Source organism: Aegilops tauschii, chromosome 7 (genome assembly GCF_002575655.3).
Source record: "Aegilops tauschii subsp. strangulata cultivar AL8/78 chromosome 7, Aet v6.0, whole genome shotgun sequence".
Taxonomy (NCBI): Eukaryota; Viridiplantae; Streptophyta; class Magnoliopsida; order Poales; family Poaceae; genus Aegilops; species Aegilops tauschii.
Window position 1 is genome coordinate 126,887,154 of NC_053041.3, and position 20,363 is coordinate 126,907,516.

Genomic DNA, 20,363 nt, shown 5'->3' on the forward strand with positions numbered 1-20,363 from the left:
AGGGTTGGATGCACTTTACTGCACCGTTGGTGTAATTGGATTTTCATAATATTTTTACTCATGCTGTTTTAAATAATAAGGTTATTAGTTTTTTGAAAAGTAAACCCTTTTAAAGTTTGACCAAGTTTGTACAGAAATATGTCAATAACCATAATATCAAATCAGTATCATTAGATTCAACATGAAATGATTTATCATTTTGTTTATTAGTATTGTGGATGTTGGTATTTTTTGTTCTAAACTTAGTCAAAGTAAAAGAATTTGAATTTTTAAAAACTAATACACCTTATATTTTGGAACTGAGGGAATATATGGTTTGGCGAGTGAGGGAGATGATGGAGTGTATTTTAGTTTTATTTATAATGCGGTGTTTTGGTGGGCCTTTTCGCGGTGTGATTCTATGTTATCTGGTAATCAACCATATTTATCTAGGAAAATTTTACATCGGTGACTGCATGCTATATTGGTGCTACATTATCATATGTTGGCGCTTTTTTTCTAGGTAGTTTTATAGGTTGATTACTGTCGATTGATTCAAAAAATGTTGACCCGGTCAAAGTTTGAACGAAGTCCAAAATTATATACCTTAATTGAATGGAAGAACTTCAAAATTAGGGAGCATACCGGATTAAAAGGATTGAATGAGAGAGCTCCTTGACAAATTGTTGACCCGGTCAAAATTGGGTGACCAAATTTGAAATTGAAGACCTTAATTGGTTGTGAGGCCTTAAAATACACTAATAGATTAGAATGATTGGGTGCGCTTTGTTGCGCCATTGGTGTGGTGGGTTTCTTTACAAATAATTACTCCGTCTATTTTAAAATATAAGGTGTATTACTTTTTGGAAAATTCAAACCTTTTAAGTTGATCAAATTTGTGGGAAATATATCAAAATCCATAATATCAAACCGTTATGATTAGATTCATCATGAAATGAATTTCCATTCTTTTTGTTTAATGTTGTGGATGTTGATATTTTTTGCTCTGAACTTGGTCAAAGTCAAAGAAATTTGACTTTTCAAAAAATTAATACTCCTTATATTTTGGAGCTGATGGAATATTTAGTTTGGCGGGTCGGGGAGATGATGGAGTGCGTTTTTTTTGTAATGAGGTGATTTGATGGGCCTTTTGTGGTGTGGTTCTATGTTATCCGCTAACCAACATATTGGTGGGTGGCGGGAATTTCTGCGTCGGTGCCTGCATGTACTATATTGGTGCTAAGTATCACATGGTGGCGCTTCTTTTTTCTAGGTGATGGGAGGGTTCATGGGATTGATAGGTTTTTATAGGCCAGTTGTTGCTGATTGATTTGAAAAATTATTTGGCCCGATCAAAATCGTAAATCAAATCCAAAATTGAATACCTAAATTGAATGAAAGAGCCTCGAAATTAGAGTACATAGGGAATTAAAAGAATTGAAATGGGAGAGCTCCTTGAGAAATTGTTAATCCAGTCAAAATCGGGTGACCCGGTTCTAAATTGAAGACCTTAATTAATTGTGAGGCCTTAAAAATTAGAAAGCATAGTGTATAGTATAAAACAATTGAATGAGAGAGCTTTGAGAAATTGTTGACTCGGTCAAAATCGGATGACCCAATTCCAATATAAGACCTTAATTGAATGTGAGCTCTTTAAAACTAGGAAGCATAGTGTTATATATATTCATAATTTTGTTTGATCAGCAAAATAGACATACATCATCTTGGTTCAGTGGTCTTCCACCTTCAAACTGTCTCTTACACTTTATTGTCAGATTTTATCTATATGGCTCATAGTTAATGAACAAGATGTTGAAATTGCCTCTTTGCTTAGATAGAGTCTTTCCACACAATCCAATATACAAATCATCAAATCTTGTACTCATACTTTAGTTAGACCCGACTATTCTTTTATATCTAAATAACTAGCCACCACTAACTTACTTTTCTCAACATGCAAGCATGTCACATCAATATTAAACATGAATGGGAAAGGTTCCACCTCAATCTACAATCATACATAAGAAAAGACACTTCAACATACAAACATGCATTAGAATTTTTATTATATTATGATATTTATATTATACAATAATCAAACACAGTAAATAATATGTATTTTCAGTTTCAATTCTCATATTATTACTCCAAATATTCATGTTTCATACAACCAAATGTCACTAAAAATATATTAATAAACATTGCACAACAACGTGCGGGGATATCATCTAGTCTTGACAAAAACAAAGTCTACTATAATAACTCAACATGCAAGCATGCCACACCAATATTCAACATGCATGGGAAAATTCCAGCTTAACCTCTAAACTGGGAATTTTTATTAAATTATGATATTTATATTATACAATAATAAAAAATAGTCAATCATATGTATTTTCAGTTTTAATTCTCATATTATTACTTCAAATATTCATATTTTATACAACCAAATGTCGTTCAAATATATTGCAAAACATTTCCACGGCAACGTGCGTGGGTATCATCTAGTCTTGACAAAATCGGAAACTACTATAATAAACAACATTTAACTTATGTAGGATACAACTAAAAAATTTGTAGGATACAGATCAAGGTGAAATGGTAACCTTAGGGCATCCAAAACACGAACCCCTAAAATGGACATGCTATCCGTTCGCGGACCGTGATACGGGAGCCGACCATCCAACCATGTCTGCAAACATTTGAAACGAGATTTTAATAAACCGGATGATTTTCATTAAACGAGAACATATTCTTAACATTTTCAACATATTGCATTAAACAAAATCATACAAAAGTTAACTTAATATAAATATTCGTCGCCGTATGTCTTCTAAGTCCTTATTGTTCCCATGTACGGCATCCTCGGCGGCCGTGACCCCGGGAAGTGAAACCCCAGGTCACCGGCGAGGAAGAATAAGACATAGGACACAGTCTGGCCCACATGGGATGAGGCGCCGTCGTCTCCCATGTCCTACTCTTTCTCGTCGTAGTTTGTGGCTTGTCCATCGCTGGTAGAGGTGAGGTCCATGATGGATGTGAGCGGGTTGGTGCTTCCTCTCTACTAGGAAGGTGTTGGGTGATGACCCACAAGTATAGGGGATCTATCGTAGTCCTTTCGATAAGTAAGAGTGTTGAACCCAACGAGGAGCAGAAGGAAATGATAAGCGGTTTTCAGCAAGGTATTCTCTGCAAGTACTGAAATAAGTGGTAACAGATAGTTTTGTGATAGGATAATTTGTAACGAGCAACAAGTAACAAAAGTAAATAAAGTGCAGCAAGGTGGCCCAATCCTTTTTGTAGCAAAGGACAAGCCTGGACAAACTCTTATATAGAGAAAAGCGCTCCCGAGGACACATGGGAATTATCGTCAAGCTAGTTTTCATCACGTTCATATGATTCACGTTCGATACTTTGATAATTTGGTATGTGGGTGGACCGGTGCTTGGGTGCTGCCCTTACTTGGACAAGCATCCCACTTATGATTAACCTCTATTGCAAGCATCCGCAACTACAACAAAAGTATTAAGGTAAACCTAACCATAGCATGAAACAGATGGATCCAAATCAGCCCCTTACGAAGAACCGCATAAACTAGGGTTTAAGCTTCTGTCACTCTAGCAACCCATCATCTACTTATTACTTCCCAATGCCTTCCTCTAGGCCCAAATAATGGTGAAGTGTTATGTAGTCGACGTTCACATAACACCACTAGAGGATAGACAACATACATCTCATCAAAATATCGAACGAACACCAAATTCACATGACTACTAATAGCAAGACTTCTCCCATGTCCTCAGGAACAAACGTAACTACTCACAAAGCATATTCATGTTCATAATCAGAGGGGTATTAATATGCATATAGGATCTGAACATATGATCTTCCACCAAATAAACCAACTAGCATCAACTACAAGGAGTAATCAACACTACTAGCAACCTACTAGTACCAATCCCGGACATGGAGACAAGAATTGGATACAAGAGATGAACTAGGGTTTTGAGAGGAGATGGTGCTGGTGAAGATGATGATGGAGATTTCCCTCTCCCGATGAGAGGAGCGTTGGTGATGACGATGGCGATGATTTCCCCCTCCCGGAGGGAAGTGTCCCCCGCAGAACAGCTCTGCCGGAGCCCTAGATTGGTTCCGCCAAGGTTCCGCCTCGTGGCGGCGGAGTCTCCTCCCGAAAGGTTGCTTATGATTTTTCCCTGGACGAAAGACTTCACATAGCAGAAGATGGCCACCGGAGAGCCAACAGGGGGCCCACGAGGCAGGGGGGTGCGCCCTGGGGGGTAGGGCGCGCCCCCCACCCTCGTGGACAGGTGGTGGTCCCCCTGACGTATTTCTTCCGCTCAGTATTTTTTATTATTTCCAAAAATAACTTTCGTGGAGTTTCAGGACTTTTGGAGTTGTGCAGAATAGGTCTCTAATATTTGCTCCTTTTCCAGCCCAGAATTCCAGCTGCCGGCATTCTCCCTCCTTATGTAAACCTTGTAAAATAAGAGAGAATAGGCATAAGTATTGTGACATAACATGTAATAACAGCCCATAATGCAATAAATATCGATATAAAAGCATGATGCAAAATGGACGTATCAACTCCCCCAAGCTTAGACCTCGCTTGTCCTCAAGCGGAAGCCAATAACGATAAATATGTCCACATGTTTAGAGGTAGAGGTGTCGATAAAATAAAATACGGACATGAGGGCATCATGATTATTCTCATAACAGCAACATATATGGATATTGTCATATGATTTCTTATGCTCAAGTAATAATCTATTCACAATGCCAAGTATGAATCAGAAACTTTATTGAGAACTAACAAACTATAATCTCAGTCATTGAAGCAATTGCAATTTATCATAACATCAGAAAGAGTCTATGTCAGAGCTTTCTAGCAAGTCCACATACTCAACTATCATTTAGTCTTTCATAATTGCTAACACTCACGCAATACTTGTGGTTACGGAGTTTTAATCGGACACAGAGAAAGATAGGGGCTTATAGTTTCGCCTCCCAACCTTTTACCTCAAGGGTAATGTCAACAATAATAACTCATGCTGACTTACATCCAATTAGATATATCTATCAGGATCTTTCCAACACCCTGTGCTTGCCAAAGGATAAAATATAAAAAGGAAAGGTGAAGATCACCATGACTCTTGCATAAGGTAGAAGATAATAATAAAAGATAGACCCTTCGCAGAGGGAAGCAGAGGTTGCCATGCGCTTTTAGGGTTGGATGCACAAAATCTTAATGCGAAAGAACGTCACTTTATATTGCCACTTGTGATATGAACCTTTATTATGTAGTCCGTTGCTTTTATTTCTTCCACATCACAAGATCGTATAAAGCTTATTTCCTCCACACCAATCAATCATACATATTTAGAGAGAAATTTTTATTGCTTGCCCCGATGACAACTTACTTGAAGGATCTTACTCAATCCATAGGTAGATATGGTGGACTCTCATGGCAAAACTGGTTTAAGGGTTTTTGGAAGCACAAGTAGTATCTCTACTTGGTGCAAAGAATTTGGCTAGCATGAGGGGGAAAGGCAAGCTCAACATGTTGGATGATCCATGACAATATACTTTATCTCAGATATAAGAAAACATAACCCATTACGTTGTCTTCCTTGTCCAACATCAACTCTTTAGCATGTCATATTTTAATGAGTGCTCCCAATCATAAAAGATGTCCATGATAGTATATTTATATGTGAAACCTCTTTTTTTATTACTTCCTATTAATTGCAACGATGACCAAAGCTATGTTTGCCAACTCCCAACAACTTTTAATCATCATACTCTTTATATGTGAAGTTATTACTCTCAATAAGGTCAATATGATCTCTTTATTTCTTTTTATTCTTTTTTCTCTTTTCTTTTATTCACTCAAGATCATGGCAAAATAATCAAGCCCTTGACTCAACAATAATCTTTATTATATATAGCTCACGGACTCGATTACATAGAGAGATCATAAAGCAAAACTCAAAACTAGATCATGCCATAAACTTTATTCTACTAGATCAAGATACTACTAATAGGATCGAACTAAGAAAAACGGTAAAGATAGGAGTGTGATGGTGATACGATATCGGGGCATCTCCCCCAGGCTTGGCAGTTGCCAAGGGGAGTGCCCATACCCATGTGATTATGTATCCTTTGTTGGTGAGGAAGGTGGCAGGGTTGTTGATGATGGATAGTTGCACATCGAGCGTAAGAGGTCCTCCAGCTTGCGGATAATGCCCTTGAGTGCAACGATATGCTCTTCAACAAAATATTTTCACGTGTGAGATACTTGTTCTGTATACGAGCTAACTCAATCATCTTGAAAGCTTCGATCTCAGTTGGGGTAAGAAGATCGTGATTGAGTTGAAGGATGTCTTCTGCTGCCGGAGCTTGGTCCTCCGTGGCCTTCTTGATCCCTTCATCCTTGTTGATCTCCATGGGTTCTTCCCTCTTCAGCTCTATCTTCATTAGCCACGCATCGTCATCACCATTTTTGGAGGAGGGGAACGACATGATGCTTGGCCTTGACAACCCTGACAGAAAACAGCTCGAAACAAGAACAGAGGATATTTGCGTGATACGCAGGTCAAAACCTTCGGGAGATTATATAATGAATTTTTACCGACCAAAATACGTATCGTGCAAGAAAACGGAGTCCGGAGAGCACACGAGGTGCCCACGAGGTAGGGGGCGCGCCCTCCACCCTCGTGGAGGCCTCGTGTCCTTCCCGGACTGCTTCTTATTTTTCTATTTTTCTAAATATTCCAAAACGGAGAAATATTGCCATAAAAACTGTTTTGGAGTCGGTTTACTTACCGTACCACATACCTATTCCTTTTCGGAGTCTGAAACATTCCAGAAAGTGTCCCTTATGTATTCCTCCGGGGTTACGGTTTCAATAACATTGGTTTCAACGTTTATGGGATTACCTGAGATATAATGTTTGATTCTTTGACCGTTCACCACCTTCGGATTTGTGCCTTCGAAGTTGTTGATTTTTATGGCACCGGAACGATAGACCTCCTCGATAACGTAAGGGCCTTCCCATTTAGAGAGAAGTTTTCCTGCAAAAAATCTTAAATGAGAGTTGTATAGCAATAAATAATCACCTACATTAAACTCACGCTTTTGTATTCTTTTGTCATGCCATCTTTTAACTTTTTCTTTAAACAATTTGGCATTTTCATAAGCTTGGTTTCTCCATTCATCAAGTGAGCTAATATCAAATAACCTCTTCTCACCGGCAAGTTTGAAATCATAGTTGAGCTCTTTAATAGCCCAATATGCCTTATGTTCTAGTTCGAGAGGTAAGTGACATGCTTTTCCATAAACCATTTTATACGGAGACATACCCATAGGATTTTTATATGCAGTTCTGTAGGCCCATAATGCATCATCAAGTTTCTTGGACCAATTCTTTCTAGATCTATTGACAATCTTTTGCAAAATTAATTTGAGGTCTCTATTACTCAATTCTACTTGACCACTAGACTGTGGGTGATAAGGGGATGCAATTCTATGATTAACATCATACTTAGCAAGCATTTTACGAAAAGCACCATGAATAAAATGTGAACCACCATCAGTCATTAAATATCTAGGGACTCCAAACCTCGGAAAAATAACTTCCTTAAGCATCTTAATAGAGGTGTTATGATCAGCACTACTAGTTGGAATAGCTTCTACCCACTTAGTAACGTAATCAACGGCAACTAAAATATATGTGTATCCATTAGAGGCAGGAAAAGGTCCCATATAATCAAAGCCCCGAACATCAAATGGTTCAATAACGAGTGAATAGTTCATAGGCATTTCTTGACGTCTACTAATATTACCAATTCTTTGACATCCATCACAAGATAAGACAAACTTACGGGCATCCTTGAAGAGAGTAGGCCAATAAAAACCGGATTGCAATACCTTATGTGCAGTTCTATCTCCAGCGTGGTGTCCTCCATAAGCTTCGGAGTGACACTTGCGTAGGATCTGTTCCTGTTCATGCTCAGGTACACAACGTCTAATAACACCATCTACTTCTTCTTTATAAAGATGTGGGTCATCCCAAAAGTAATGTCTCAAATCATAGAAAAACTTTTTCTTTTGCTGATATGTGAAACTAGGTGGTATAAATTTAGCCACAATATAATTAGCATAATCAGCATACCATGGAGCAGTACGAGAAGCATTTATGACATTTAATTGCTCATCCGGAAAGCTATCATCAATAGGTAGTGGGTCATCAAGAACAGTTTCTAACCTAGACAAGTTGTCTGCAACGGGGTTCTCAGCTCCCTTTCTATCAACAATATGCAAATCAAATTCTTGTAGCAAGAGAACACATCTAATAAGTCTAGGTTTAGCATCTTTCTTTTCCATAAGATATTTAATAGCAGCATGATCCGTGTGAATAGTTACTTTAGAATCCACAATATAAGGTCTGAACTTATCACAAGCAAATACAACTGCTAAGAATTCTTTCTCAGTAGTAGCATAATTTCTTTGAGCATTGTCTAGAGTTTTACTAGCATATTGAATAACATTTAATTTCTTATCAACTCTTTGCCCTAGAACAGCACCTACATCATAATCGCTAGCATCACACATAATTTCAAAGGGTAAATTCCAATCAGGTGGTTGAACAATAGGTGCAGAGATCAATGCTTTCTTAAGTATTTCAAATGCTTCTACACAATCATCATCAAAGACAAATGGTATATCTTTTTGTAATAAATTAGTCAGAGGCCGAGAAATTTTTGAGAAGTCCTTAATGAACCTCCTATAAAACCCGGCGTGACCAAGGAAACTTCTTATACCTTTGATGTCCTTGGGACATGTCATCTTTTCAATAGCATCAACCTTGGCTTTATCAACCTCAATACCTCTTTCAGAAACTTTATGCCCCAAGACAATACCTTCATTAACCATAAAGTGGCACTTTTCCCAATTCAAGACAAGATTAGTTTCTTCACATCTCTGCAAAACTCGATCAAGGTTGCTCAAGCAATCATCAAAAGAGGATCCATAAACGGAGAAGTCGTCCATGAAAACCTCACAAATCTTTTCACAAAAGTCAGAGAATATAGCCATCATGCATCTTTGAAAGTGTCGGGTGGTAGGTGCGACATATGCCAACGGGTGGCTTATCATTGTGGGAGCCAGTAAGACATCGCCGGTGCCTGGAAACGGGATAAGGTGAAGACATGCACGCCGGCGGATCTTACCCAGGTTCGGGGCTCTCCGTGGAGATAACACCCCTAGTCCTGCTCTGCGGGGCCTCCGCATGATCACTAGATCAATACAAGTAGCTACAAGTGCTCCTTGAGCTGTTTGGCTAGGGGAGGAAGAAGGGCAAGGCTAGCTCTCCTTTTCTCTCTATGTGGTGTGTGAAACTCTCTGAGATCAACCCTTTGCATGGGTGTCCCGGGGGGCTTATATAGGCCTACCCCCCGGGGTACAATGGTAATCCGGCTGGGCGCGGGTCCCAGCCGTCAGTGTCTATGCTCGCCGGCTTCTTCGCCGGCCATTGGGACCCGCCGACCGGTGGGTCCCGCCGGCTGCCGGCCTCTTGGCCGACAGGCCGGCCCCACCGCTTGGGGGCCTTGTCGGCGGCTGGTTACTGTTGCCTCGCCTCTGATGACGAGGGCTTTGTCGAGGTAAGCGTGGCTACAGTGCCGCCGCCTTGCAGGCTCTCACTGTAGCCTCACCTCGTCTTGTCTCCTTAATGAGGCACATGTTTCGAGGGAGGGAGGTAGCCGGCTATTGGGAGCCGGCTACACCCCTAGCCGACTAGGGGAGGCTGGGCCGCCTTCGAGCGTCTCTCTGGCTAAAGGGGCCCGCCGCCCGCGGGCCGTACTAGCACCTGTCGTGGGTGACATCGAGGTCAACATGGCAACAGTGCCGCGCCGGATGGGTGATGGCTGACCCGTACGGTGCCCTGTGACCATGCCTGTTCCGGGATTCGGGGGTAGTGGGCTGTACTACGGCCACGCTCTGTCTCATCACCGTTATGTGGATGCAGTCCTGGTGGGTGCAGTCTTGGCCGGCTTCTGGGAGTCGGCTTTCTTCATGGCCGGCTTCTGGGAGTCGGTCCTCTTGGGGCCGGCTTCCTGGAGTCGGCCATCTCGTAGCTTTCTTTGGGAAGGTTTCTGAGGCCGGGTCGCTTTCAGGTAGTCGGCCCTGGGGATAGCCGGCCGGGTGAAGGCGGCCCTATGCTCTGTATGCTTAAAGGCTCGAATGGCCTGATAATTTTTCGAAGAGCCAGGGGGAGTCGGTTAGGCTACCCGTGGCCATTTACTCCGACAGTAGTCCCCGAAGCTGGTTGGGCTTCGAGGCTGAGAGGAGGTCGAGAAGCTCGGTCAGCTTCTTATCTTGACTAGCCAGCAGCTGGGAGCCGGCTTCGTTTGGGCGCGCCGTCTTGGCGAAATTTCTAAAGTCGAAAGGCGGGAGTCTGTTGGTGCGTGCGCCGGGTTGCGGGCCGGCCGCGTGCCGCCCGCGAACCACGTGGCATCCTCCGGCTGAAAAAAGCCTACCAACCCACGCGCGCGACAGGACGTCGCCACAGGCCGAGGGCCCACCACTCCTACGCCTAGGCCCAGGCACGGATTCTTTGTGGCCCAAAGCTGTTCGCACGTCTTCCGGCGGCGGTTTCCGCACGCCGTTAGGGCGCCATAATCGCGGGACGTGGGGGAGTGGGCGCAGTTAATCCCACGTTCCTCCCCACGCCTCGCCTCCTCGGCTTCGCCGCACGAGGCTATAAGTAGGGGGAGGAGGGGAAGCGCCAAACGCTCGCACGCTCCTCTCCTCTCCGCCATCTTCTTCTTCCTGCTTTCCCTCGCAGCAGTGCCTCGCCTGCACCGTCCCATCAATCTTCACTCGGCCCTGCAGCTTTGCCGCCGCAGGGCTGTGCTTTCTCCGCCTCCGCACTCTTCCTCGTTAGCTTCTCGCCACCATGCAGTACGGCGGGGACTGGGACGGCTCCAACGTCCATATGGACCGCATCGACTTCCTCCGCAAGACGCGGCGGTTGCCCGGCAAGGACCAGGTGCGGGTCCGTCTCGCGCCGGAGAAGGAGATCACGCCGGCGCTGGAGGAAGGCGAGCGGGTAATCTTCCGCTCGTACTTCCTGCGCGGCCTCGGCCTGCCGGCGAGCGCTTTCTTCCGCTCCTTTCTCGACTTCTATCAACTCCAGCCACACCACCTCACTCTGAACACGGTGGTGCTGCTGTCCGCCTTCGTCACCCTGTGTGAAGGCTTTCTTGGCGTTCTCCCCACCCTCGAGCTCTGGGGGGAGTTCTTCGAAACCAAGCTCGGCACCCGCATGCAGGGCGTGCCGGCTCAGAGCGGCGCCTTCATCGCGATGCGGAGGTCGGCGGCCGACAACCCCTTCCCCATCATCACGCTGATCCTGTCGGTGAAGCGCTGGCAGAAGTCGTATTTCTACGTGAGGAACGTCGCCCCGCAAGACGACTACGTCAACTTGCCGGCTGGGAGGCGGCCCCAGTGGTCCTATCGGGCCGTGACGCTGTCGCAGGCTGGAGCCGCGGCCGTCGCCCGACTCCGGGTAATGATCCAGTTGGAGGGCCTGACTGGGTCCGACTTGCTGGCCGCCTTCGTCGCGCGCCGGGTGCTTCCGCTTCAAAGCCGCCCTCACCTGATCTGTCAGATGAGCGGCCAGCTCGATCCGAGTCGGATGTGCACCAAGGATATGCCGCACGACGAGGTGGCTCATATGGTGAATTATCTTGCGAACTGCAAACTCTCCGCAGAGTGGCGGTTTGGCAAGGAGCCATACTCCCGTGCACATCCTCCGCCTACGGTATGCTCTTTATCCTTTCTTCTCTTAGTTTTGTCGACGAGTTTTTCTCGGCCGACTCTGACCAGTCGGCATGTCTTGGCAGAGCCCTCTCCTTCGACCTGCGGCCGAGTCGGGGGCGGATCGCTGATTTCTTCCCGACCGGGCGAAGCATGACTTGGAGGACCACGACTTGGGGGCGGCCGTCATGGACGACAACACCGAGGCGGGAGGCGGCGAAGCCGGCGGCAAAGCCGGCGGCAAAGCAGGCGGCTCCGGGCTTGGAGTCAGCTTCGACGACTGGCCGCATGACGACGAGGCAGAAATCGTCCCACGCCGCCAGCCGGCGTCCGGCCATGGTGCGGGTTCCTCCGCCGCGCCCCTGCTCGGGATGGCGGGTAGAAGCGCCGGGCCGCGTCGGGCTTGTTCGGCAGTCGGCCGAAGAAGTCCAAGGGCGGGGCGGCGGTGACCAGGCGGGACGAGGCAGCCGCGAAGGCGGCCCGCTTCTGCAAGGTGGTGAAGCAGCCACAGACGGTGTCGGCGTAAGTGTATATTCTTTTGCATACTCTTTCTTCTTTTCTTGTTGATTTCTGAATCCTTGTCCTTTCTCAAAAATCAGGGCTCCGCTTTCTCTTGAGCGGGTTGCTGCCACCTCCGTGGTTGGATCGCCGGGAGGATCCGGGAGCTCCCGTCGTGTGGACCCCCGCGCCGAGCTTCAGGCGACAACGGAGCGAAATGCGCGGGAGGCGCGGGAGGAGCGGGAGGCGGAGGAGCTGAGGGCGGCTGCCGCCAAGGCGGCACAGGAGGAGGAGGAGTCGGCGAAGGCACGTGCCGACGCGGCGGCCAAGGCCCAGGCGGAGGCTACGGCCGTGACAACAGTGGAAGGGGCCTTGCTTGTCACCCCTCTGCGTGTCGTGGCGCCCGAGGTCCCGGAGCCCCCGCCGGAGGAAGCCGGCGGCGACCTGCCGGGGTTGGAGAGGGAGGACGACGTCGTCGTCCCGGAGAGGGACGCGGCACCGTCTTCGCCGACTGGGGCGGCCCAAGGCAGCCAGCCTAACGTGCCGCCTGCACAATCGGCTGGGGACGAGCCGGCTGCGAGGACAGACCTGGTGGTCCAGTCGCCATCGCGCCAGCGCGCGGGGAAGGCCGCTTCGGACCCGCAGAAGGCCGCGGGCTCCGGCTCGTCGGCCCAGGACGTGGAGGCGGCCAGCGCCAGCTCGGGGTGGACGCCGGGTGGAGGGACGGCCGTGGTGAATGTGGCGGCGCAGGAAGTCCGGAACCGGCTTCAGTCCCAGGCCGCGGCGCTGAGGAAATACAATGACGAGTTCCTTGCGACGCGAGCGGCCATTCGGGTAAGCCTTCCCGTTTTGCTTTTTGACCTTGGTTTCTTCCGTGGGGGCGCGTCAGCCACCCACTGGGTGTAGTCCCCGAGTTCCGAGTCGGCTGCTGAGCAGGCGGCTTGGAACTTCTTAGCGGGCTTTGTTTGCTATCTTGTTCTCATTCGCTTCTCTGCCTGACTTGCAGGACTACCACAACCTCCGTGCAGCTGCCTTCAACTCCCAGGCTCGGGAGCTGACCCAGAAGAATGCTGATCTATCTGAGAGCCGGGGTAAGTGCTTCATCTTTTATCTCACGTGGGGGCGCGTCAGCGCACCCACTGGGTGTAGTCCCCGAGATTCGGGCCGACTGCTGAGCGGTCGGGTTGGATCTTTCTTGACGACTTCTTCCTTATTGCTTCTTTCTTCTCTGCCATGCCTGCAGCGGCCAACGCCAAACTGAGGGAGCAGCTGGGTGGGACTCAGGCCGCCCTTCGCGCTAAGGAAGCCGAGTTTGACGCCTTGGCCCAGGAGCGTGACCGCCTGGCCAAGAAGCTGGCGACCAGGAGGAGAGCCACAAAGCGGCCCTGAAGGCGGTGCAGGACAGCGAGGCCGCCCTTCAAGCCGAATATGAGACAGAGGCGGCAAGCTGGGCCGAGGCGAGGCAGCCGTTGATCAACGGCTATGGCCAGATCGAAGACTTGGTTGATGGTAGGCCGCCCTCTTCTTCGTCCCTTGCTTCCGCTTGCCATTTGGTTCATTTTCTGACCTGGTATTTTTCTCTTCTTTCTTTTTCTTTCTTGCGCAGAGTACTTCCCTGGCTACTCTACTGCCGCCAACCAGGTCGTCGAGGCCCACCGCGAGGCACAAAGGCAGGCTGGCGCCAAGATCGCGCCGAACGCTCGCCGGTCGCTGGAGGAACAGCTCTTGGCGATTCAAGCCCGCCTCCAGCTGGCTCACCGCATGCTCCGTCGGCTTTAGCGTGTTGGGGCGCAGGTGCTGGCCGCTCTCTGGCCTAGTGAGGTGATTCCCCGCACCCCCAGTCGGACTGCCGACTGGCTGGAGGTGGCGGCCGGCCGCTTCGAGGCCTGGAAGGCTTCTGCGGCTCGGTCCGGCGCCAGGCGGGCGCTGGAGTTCGTCAAGGCCTGGTATCCCGAGCTGAGTTTGGACCAGCTGGCCACCTGGCGGCAGGAGGCCGACACGGAGCTGGAGCCGGTGCGGCCGACTATCATCCAACGAGCCTCGGAGATCACCGACTACACCGACACCAGCGCCTTTGCTCCTGAGGTGGACGACAACGGCGTTGCCCAGCCGGAGGAGTGGTTCGGGTTGAACCCGGCTGATGGCGAGGACTCGGCGGAGGAGATCGACTCCAGCGACGAGGAGGAGGAGGGTGAAGACGCCGCACCAGATGGTGGAGCGGCCGGTCAGCCTCAGCTTGACCGTACCTCCAGCAACAAGGCACGTGCGAGCACGCCGCCTGCAGCCGGCGATGATCAAGCCGAGACTCGCCAGCCGGCCACTCCTCCAGCCGGCGCCACCGTCTCCACCGACCAGCCCGGCTCCCCTGCTGCGCCCTTAGTCTAATCTGCTGCCTCTACTTTCCTGTTTTATTACTCTTGGAACAGTATTTTGTTAAGTTTTGCATAGTTCCACCCACTGGGGGTGTATTCGAACTATATTGACTGCCGGCCTGTTGAGGGCCTTATGTGTAAATATAATCATGCTTGCGTTTGGCTTTCCCTTGTTCTTTGCTTTTCATCCTTCGGCTGTTTCCTTTGCCCCCCTCCCTTGGTTGCCGCCTTCCCAGTCGGACAGCTGCTCTGCAGTCTATAGCTGGAGAAGTGCTTGGCCAGTTGGGAGGACGAGTACTCTAGCTTTGTTGGATTGTAGCGAAGTGACTGGGAGCCCGGTCAGCCGGCTGTTTTGACAGCCGGTAGGCGTGGTTGGAGGCCGGCTTGCGTTATATAAGTTCGTTAGTCCTTAGCCGTTTTTCATGTGGGCATCCTTTCTGCCTTTGGCTCTTGCCAGTCGGACAGTCGGTTCTTCGAGCTGCGACTTTCAACAAGAGAGGGCTCGGGTGCTGGCACACTACTTGTCTGACTTCAGGTAGAACTTTTAATATAACTTAAGGCGGCCAGTCCCCGGGCCGACTAGTCGAACCCGGTGCCAGACAGAAAATCAAATGTAATAATACATTCATGGGTATGACACTTGTCATTCATAGATAAAGGAGAGCAGTCCCCGAGTGCGCCTCGGGGGGCCTGTTGTTTCGTACTTAATACAAAAAGGTAGCATGATACATACTGCTTTTAACTGTAAAATCTTCTCAGGAGGTTGGCGTTCCATGGTCGTTCCGACTCTTTGCCGGAATCATCCCTCTTGCATGCTCTTGGCTTCTGTGCGTCGATCAGCTAGTAGGAGTCGTTGCCTAGTGCCTTACTGACGACGAAAGGGCCTTCTCAAGGGGCCGAGAGCTTGTGCTGGCCGGCTGTTTGCTAGATCAGCCGGAGCACAAGATCGCCCTCTTGGAAGGATCTTGGCTTGACCTTCCAGTTGTGGTCACGGCGCAAACCCTGCTGTTAGATGGCGGACCGGCTGAGTGCTAACAGCCGGCCTTCTTCCAGCAGGTCGACTTTGCGCTGGTGAGCCTCAGTGAGGCGTCTCATGGAGGCTATCTTCTGGCCCTCCGCGATGAGGGCGAGGCGGCGTGCTTCCAGAGTCTCGGCGTCGGCGTCGGCCGGGATGGGGACGGACAAGTCATGCATCGCCGCTTGTAGGGCGTCGTGGGCATTCTCGCCCGAGTCGGCATCGTGGCTGATGACCAGCACCTCAGTGACAGCGCTGCTGCCACTGTCGGCTCGAGGGAGAGGGTCGTCGAAGATTACCACGTCGGAGGGGTAGGCGTCGAGCGATGCCGTGTCGGAGTCGACAAGCATCGGGTCGGTGGAGCCGACCGACTCCAGGTCCACAGCAAGCTCATTGGAGACGTGAAGCTGGTCGAGGAGGCTGACGAGGCGGCTCTCGGGGTAGTCTGTGCCCGCGTCGGACGCGGGCTCGTTAGAGATGCGAGTCTCGCCAAGAAGGTCGGCGAGGCAGCTCGCCGCGCAGGCATCGTCGACGCCTTGCAGCGCGTCAGGGCGAGCGCCATCGGGCGAAGCAGGCTGGCTACACTCGCGGGGGAGGAAAAGGGTTCCCGTCCAGAACAGGTCTCCGGACGATGGTGCACCTGGCCCCACGGTGGGCGCCAAATGTCGGGTGGTAGGTGCGACATATGCCAACGGGTGGCTTATCATTGTGGGAGCCAGTAAGACATCGCCGGTGCCTGGAAACGGGATAAGGCGAAGACATGCACGCCGGCGGATCTTACCCAGGTTCGGGGCTCTCCATGGAGATAACACCCCTAGTCCTACTCTGCGGGGTCTCCGCATGATCACTAGATCAATACAAGTAGCTACAAGTGCTCCTTGAGCTGTTTGGCTAGGGGAGGAAGAAGGGCAAGGCTAGCTCTCCTTTTCTCTCTATGTGGTGTGTGAAACTCTCTGAGATCAACCCTTTGCATGGGTGTCCCGGGGGGCTTATATAGGCCTACCCCCCAGGGGTACAATGGTAATCCGGCTGGGCGCGGGTCCCAGCCGTCATTGTCTATGCTCGCCGGCTTCTCCGCCGGCCATTGGGGCCCGCCGACTGGTGGGTCCCGCCGGCTGCCGGCCTCTTGGCCGACAGGCCGGCCCCACCGCTTGGGGGCCTTGTCGGCGGCTGGTTACTGTTGCCTCGCTTCTGATGACGAGGGCTTTGTCGAGGTAAGCGTGGCTACAGTGCCGCCGCCTTGAGGGCTCTCACTGTAGCCTCACCTCGTCTTGTCTCCTTAATGAGGCACATGTTTCGAGGGAGGGAGGTAGCCGGCTATTGGGAGCCGGCTACACCCCTGGCCGACTAGGGGAGGCTGGGCCGCCTTCGAGCGTCTCTCTGGCTAAAGGGGCCCGCCGCCCGCGGGCCGTACTGGCGCCTGTCGTGGGTGACATCGAGGTCAACATGGCTACAGTGCCGCGCCGGACGGGTGATGGCTGACCTGTACGGTGCCCTGTGACCATGCCTGTTTCGGGATTCGGGGGTAGTGGGCTGTACCGCGGCCACGCTCTGTCTCATCACCGTTATGTGGATGCAGTCCTGGTGGGTGCAGCCTTGGCTGGCTTCTAGGAGTCGGCTTTCTTCATGGCCGGCTTCTGGGAGTCGGTCCTCTTGGGGCCGGCTTCCTGGAGTCGGCCATCTCGTAGCTTTCTTTGGGAAGGTTTCTGAGGCCGGGTCGCCTTCGGGTAGTCAGCCCTGGGGATAGCCGGCCGGGTGAAGGCGGCCCTACGCTGTGTATGCTTGAAGGCTCGAATGGCCTGATAATTTTTCGAAGAGCTAGGGGGAGTCGGTTAGGCTACCCATGGCCATTTACTCCGACAGAAAGGTAGCAAGTGCATTACATAAACCAAAAGGCATACGTCTATAAGCAAAAGTACCAAAAGGGCAAGTAAAAGTAGTCATTGATTGATCATTGGCTTACACAGGTATTTGAGAGAAACCAGAATAACCATCTAGAAAGCAAAAATGTGTATGTTTGGATAATCTTTCTAGCATTTGATCGATAAAAGGTAAGGGGTAATGATCTTTCTTAGTAGCTTTATTTAATTTGCGGAAATCAATTACCATCCTATAACCTGTAATAATTCTTTGCGGAATCAATTCATCTTTATCATTAGGAACGACGGTAATACCTCCCTTCTTAGGGACACAATAGACAGGACTTACCCACTGACTATCAGCAACGGGATAAATTATACCTGCCTCAAGGAGCTTTAGTATTTCCTTTCTTACCACTTCTTTCATCTTAGGATTCAGCCATCGTTGATTATCACGAACTGGTTTGGCATCTTCTTCCAAATTTATTTTGTGCTGACATAGAGTGGGACTACTGCCCCTAAGATCATCAGAGTTTTCAATAATCTTTCTTCTTCATGCTCTGAAAGGTTAGCACTAATAATAACAGGATATATCTTCTTTTCATCAAGATAAGCATATTTAAGAGTATCAGGTAACGGTTTGAGCTCAAACACGGGATCACCCTTGGGTGGAGGAGGATCCCCTAGGATTTCAACAGGCAAATTGTGTTTCAGAATGGGTTCCTGTTTAAAGAATACTTCATCTATTTCCCTTCTTTCATTCATAAACATATCATTCTCATGGTCTAGCAAATATTGTTCTAAAGGATCACTAGGAGGTACGGCAATAGAAGCAAGACCAATAATTTCATCCTTACTAGGTAATTCTTCTTCACGGTGTTGTCTACGAAATTTAGAGAAATTAAACTCATGAGACATATCACCCAAACCAATAGTAACAACATCCTTTTCGCAGCCTATCTTAGCATTAACGGTGTTCAAGAAGGGTCTACCAAATATAATGGGACAAAAGCTATCTTGTGGGGAACCAAGAACAAGAAAATCAGCAGGATATTTAGTTTTCCCGCACAAGACTTCAACATCTCTAACAATTCCCATTGGTGAAATAGTATCTCTATTGGCAAGTTTAATTGTGACATCAATATCTTCTAACTCAGCAGGTGCAATATCATGCTTAATTTCTTTGTATAAGTCAATAGGTATGGCACTAGCACTAGCACCCATATCACATAAGCCATGATAACAATGATCTCCTATTTTAACAGAAATAACAGGCATGCCTACCACAGGTTTATGTTTATCTTTAGCACAGGGTTTAGCAATTCTAGCAGTTTCATCACGGAAATGAATAACATGGCCATCAATATTATCAGACAAGAGATCTTTAACAATAGCAATATTAGGTTCAACTTTAATTTGCTCAGGAGGTGTATAAGTTCTAATATTGCTTTTACGAATCACAGTTGAAGCTTTAGCATGATCCTTTATCCTAACAGGGAAAGGTGGTTTCTCAACATAAGAAGTAGGAACAATAGGATCATTATAAGTGATAGTCTTTTCTTCAACTTTAATAGGTGCAGCTACTTTTACTTCTATGGGAGGATGATATTTAAACCACTTCTCCTTGGGGAGATCAACATAAGTAGCAAAAGATTCACAGAATGAAGCTACTATCTCAGAGTCAAGTCCATATTTAGTGCTAAATTCACGGAAAACATTGGTATCCATAAAAGATTTAACACAATCAACCTTAGGGGTCATACCTGACTCCTTACCTTCGTCGAGATCCCAATCTTCAGAGTTGCGTTTAATTCTATCCAATAAATTCCATTTGAATTCAATAGTCTTCATCATAAATGAGCCAGCACAAGAAGTATCGAGCATGGTGCGATTGTTATCAGAAAGCCGAGCATAAAAACTTTGAATAATTATTTCTCTTGAGAGCTCATGATTGGGGCATGAATATAACATTGATTTAAGCCTCCCCCAAGCTTGAGCGATGCTTTCTCCTTCACGAGGCCAAAAATTATATATATAATTGCGATCACGATGAACAAGATGCATAGGATAAAATTTCTGATGAAATTCCAATTTCAATCGTTTGTAGTTCCATGATCCTGTATCATCACATAGCCTATACCATGTCGATACATCTCCCTTCAAAGATAAAGGGAAGACCTTCCTCTTAATAACATCACCGGGTACACCTGCAAGCTTAAATAATCCACAAACTTCATCCACATATATTAGGTGCTCATCAGGACGCTTTGTTCCATCTCCTGCAAAAGGATTAGCTAGCAGTTTTTCTAACATACCCGAAGGAATCTCAAAGTGAACATTTTCATTCTCAATTTCATTTTCAGTAGGTTCAGTAGGTTGAGGAGAAACTCTTTGCTCTACTGGTCGGGGTGAAGATACCCCGAACAAGCCCCTCAGAGGATTACTTTCCATAGTAACAAGTGACAGTAAATTTCAGCACACTATATAAATTTTTCCTTACCAAATTCCACCAACCAAAGGCGCTTCACTCCCCGGCAACGGCGCCAGAAAAGAGTCTTGATGACCCACAAGTATAGGGGATCTATCGTAGTACTTCGATAAGTAAGAGTGTCGAACCCAACGAGGAGCAGAAGGAAATGATAAGCGGTTTTCAGCAAGGTATTCTCTGCAAGTATTGAAATAAGTGGTAACAGATAGTTTTGTGATAGGATAATTTGTAACGAGCAACAAGTAACAAAAGTAAATAAAGTGCAGCAAGGTGGCTCAATCCTTTTTGTAGCAAAGGACAAGCCTGGACAAATT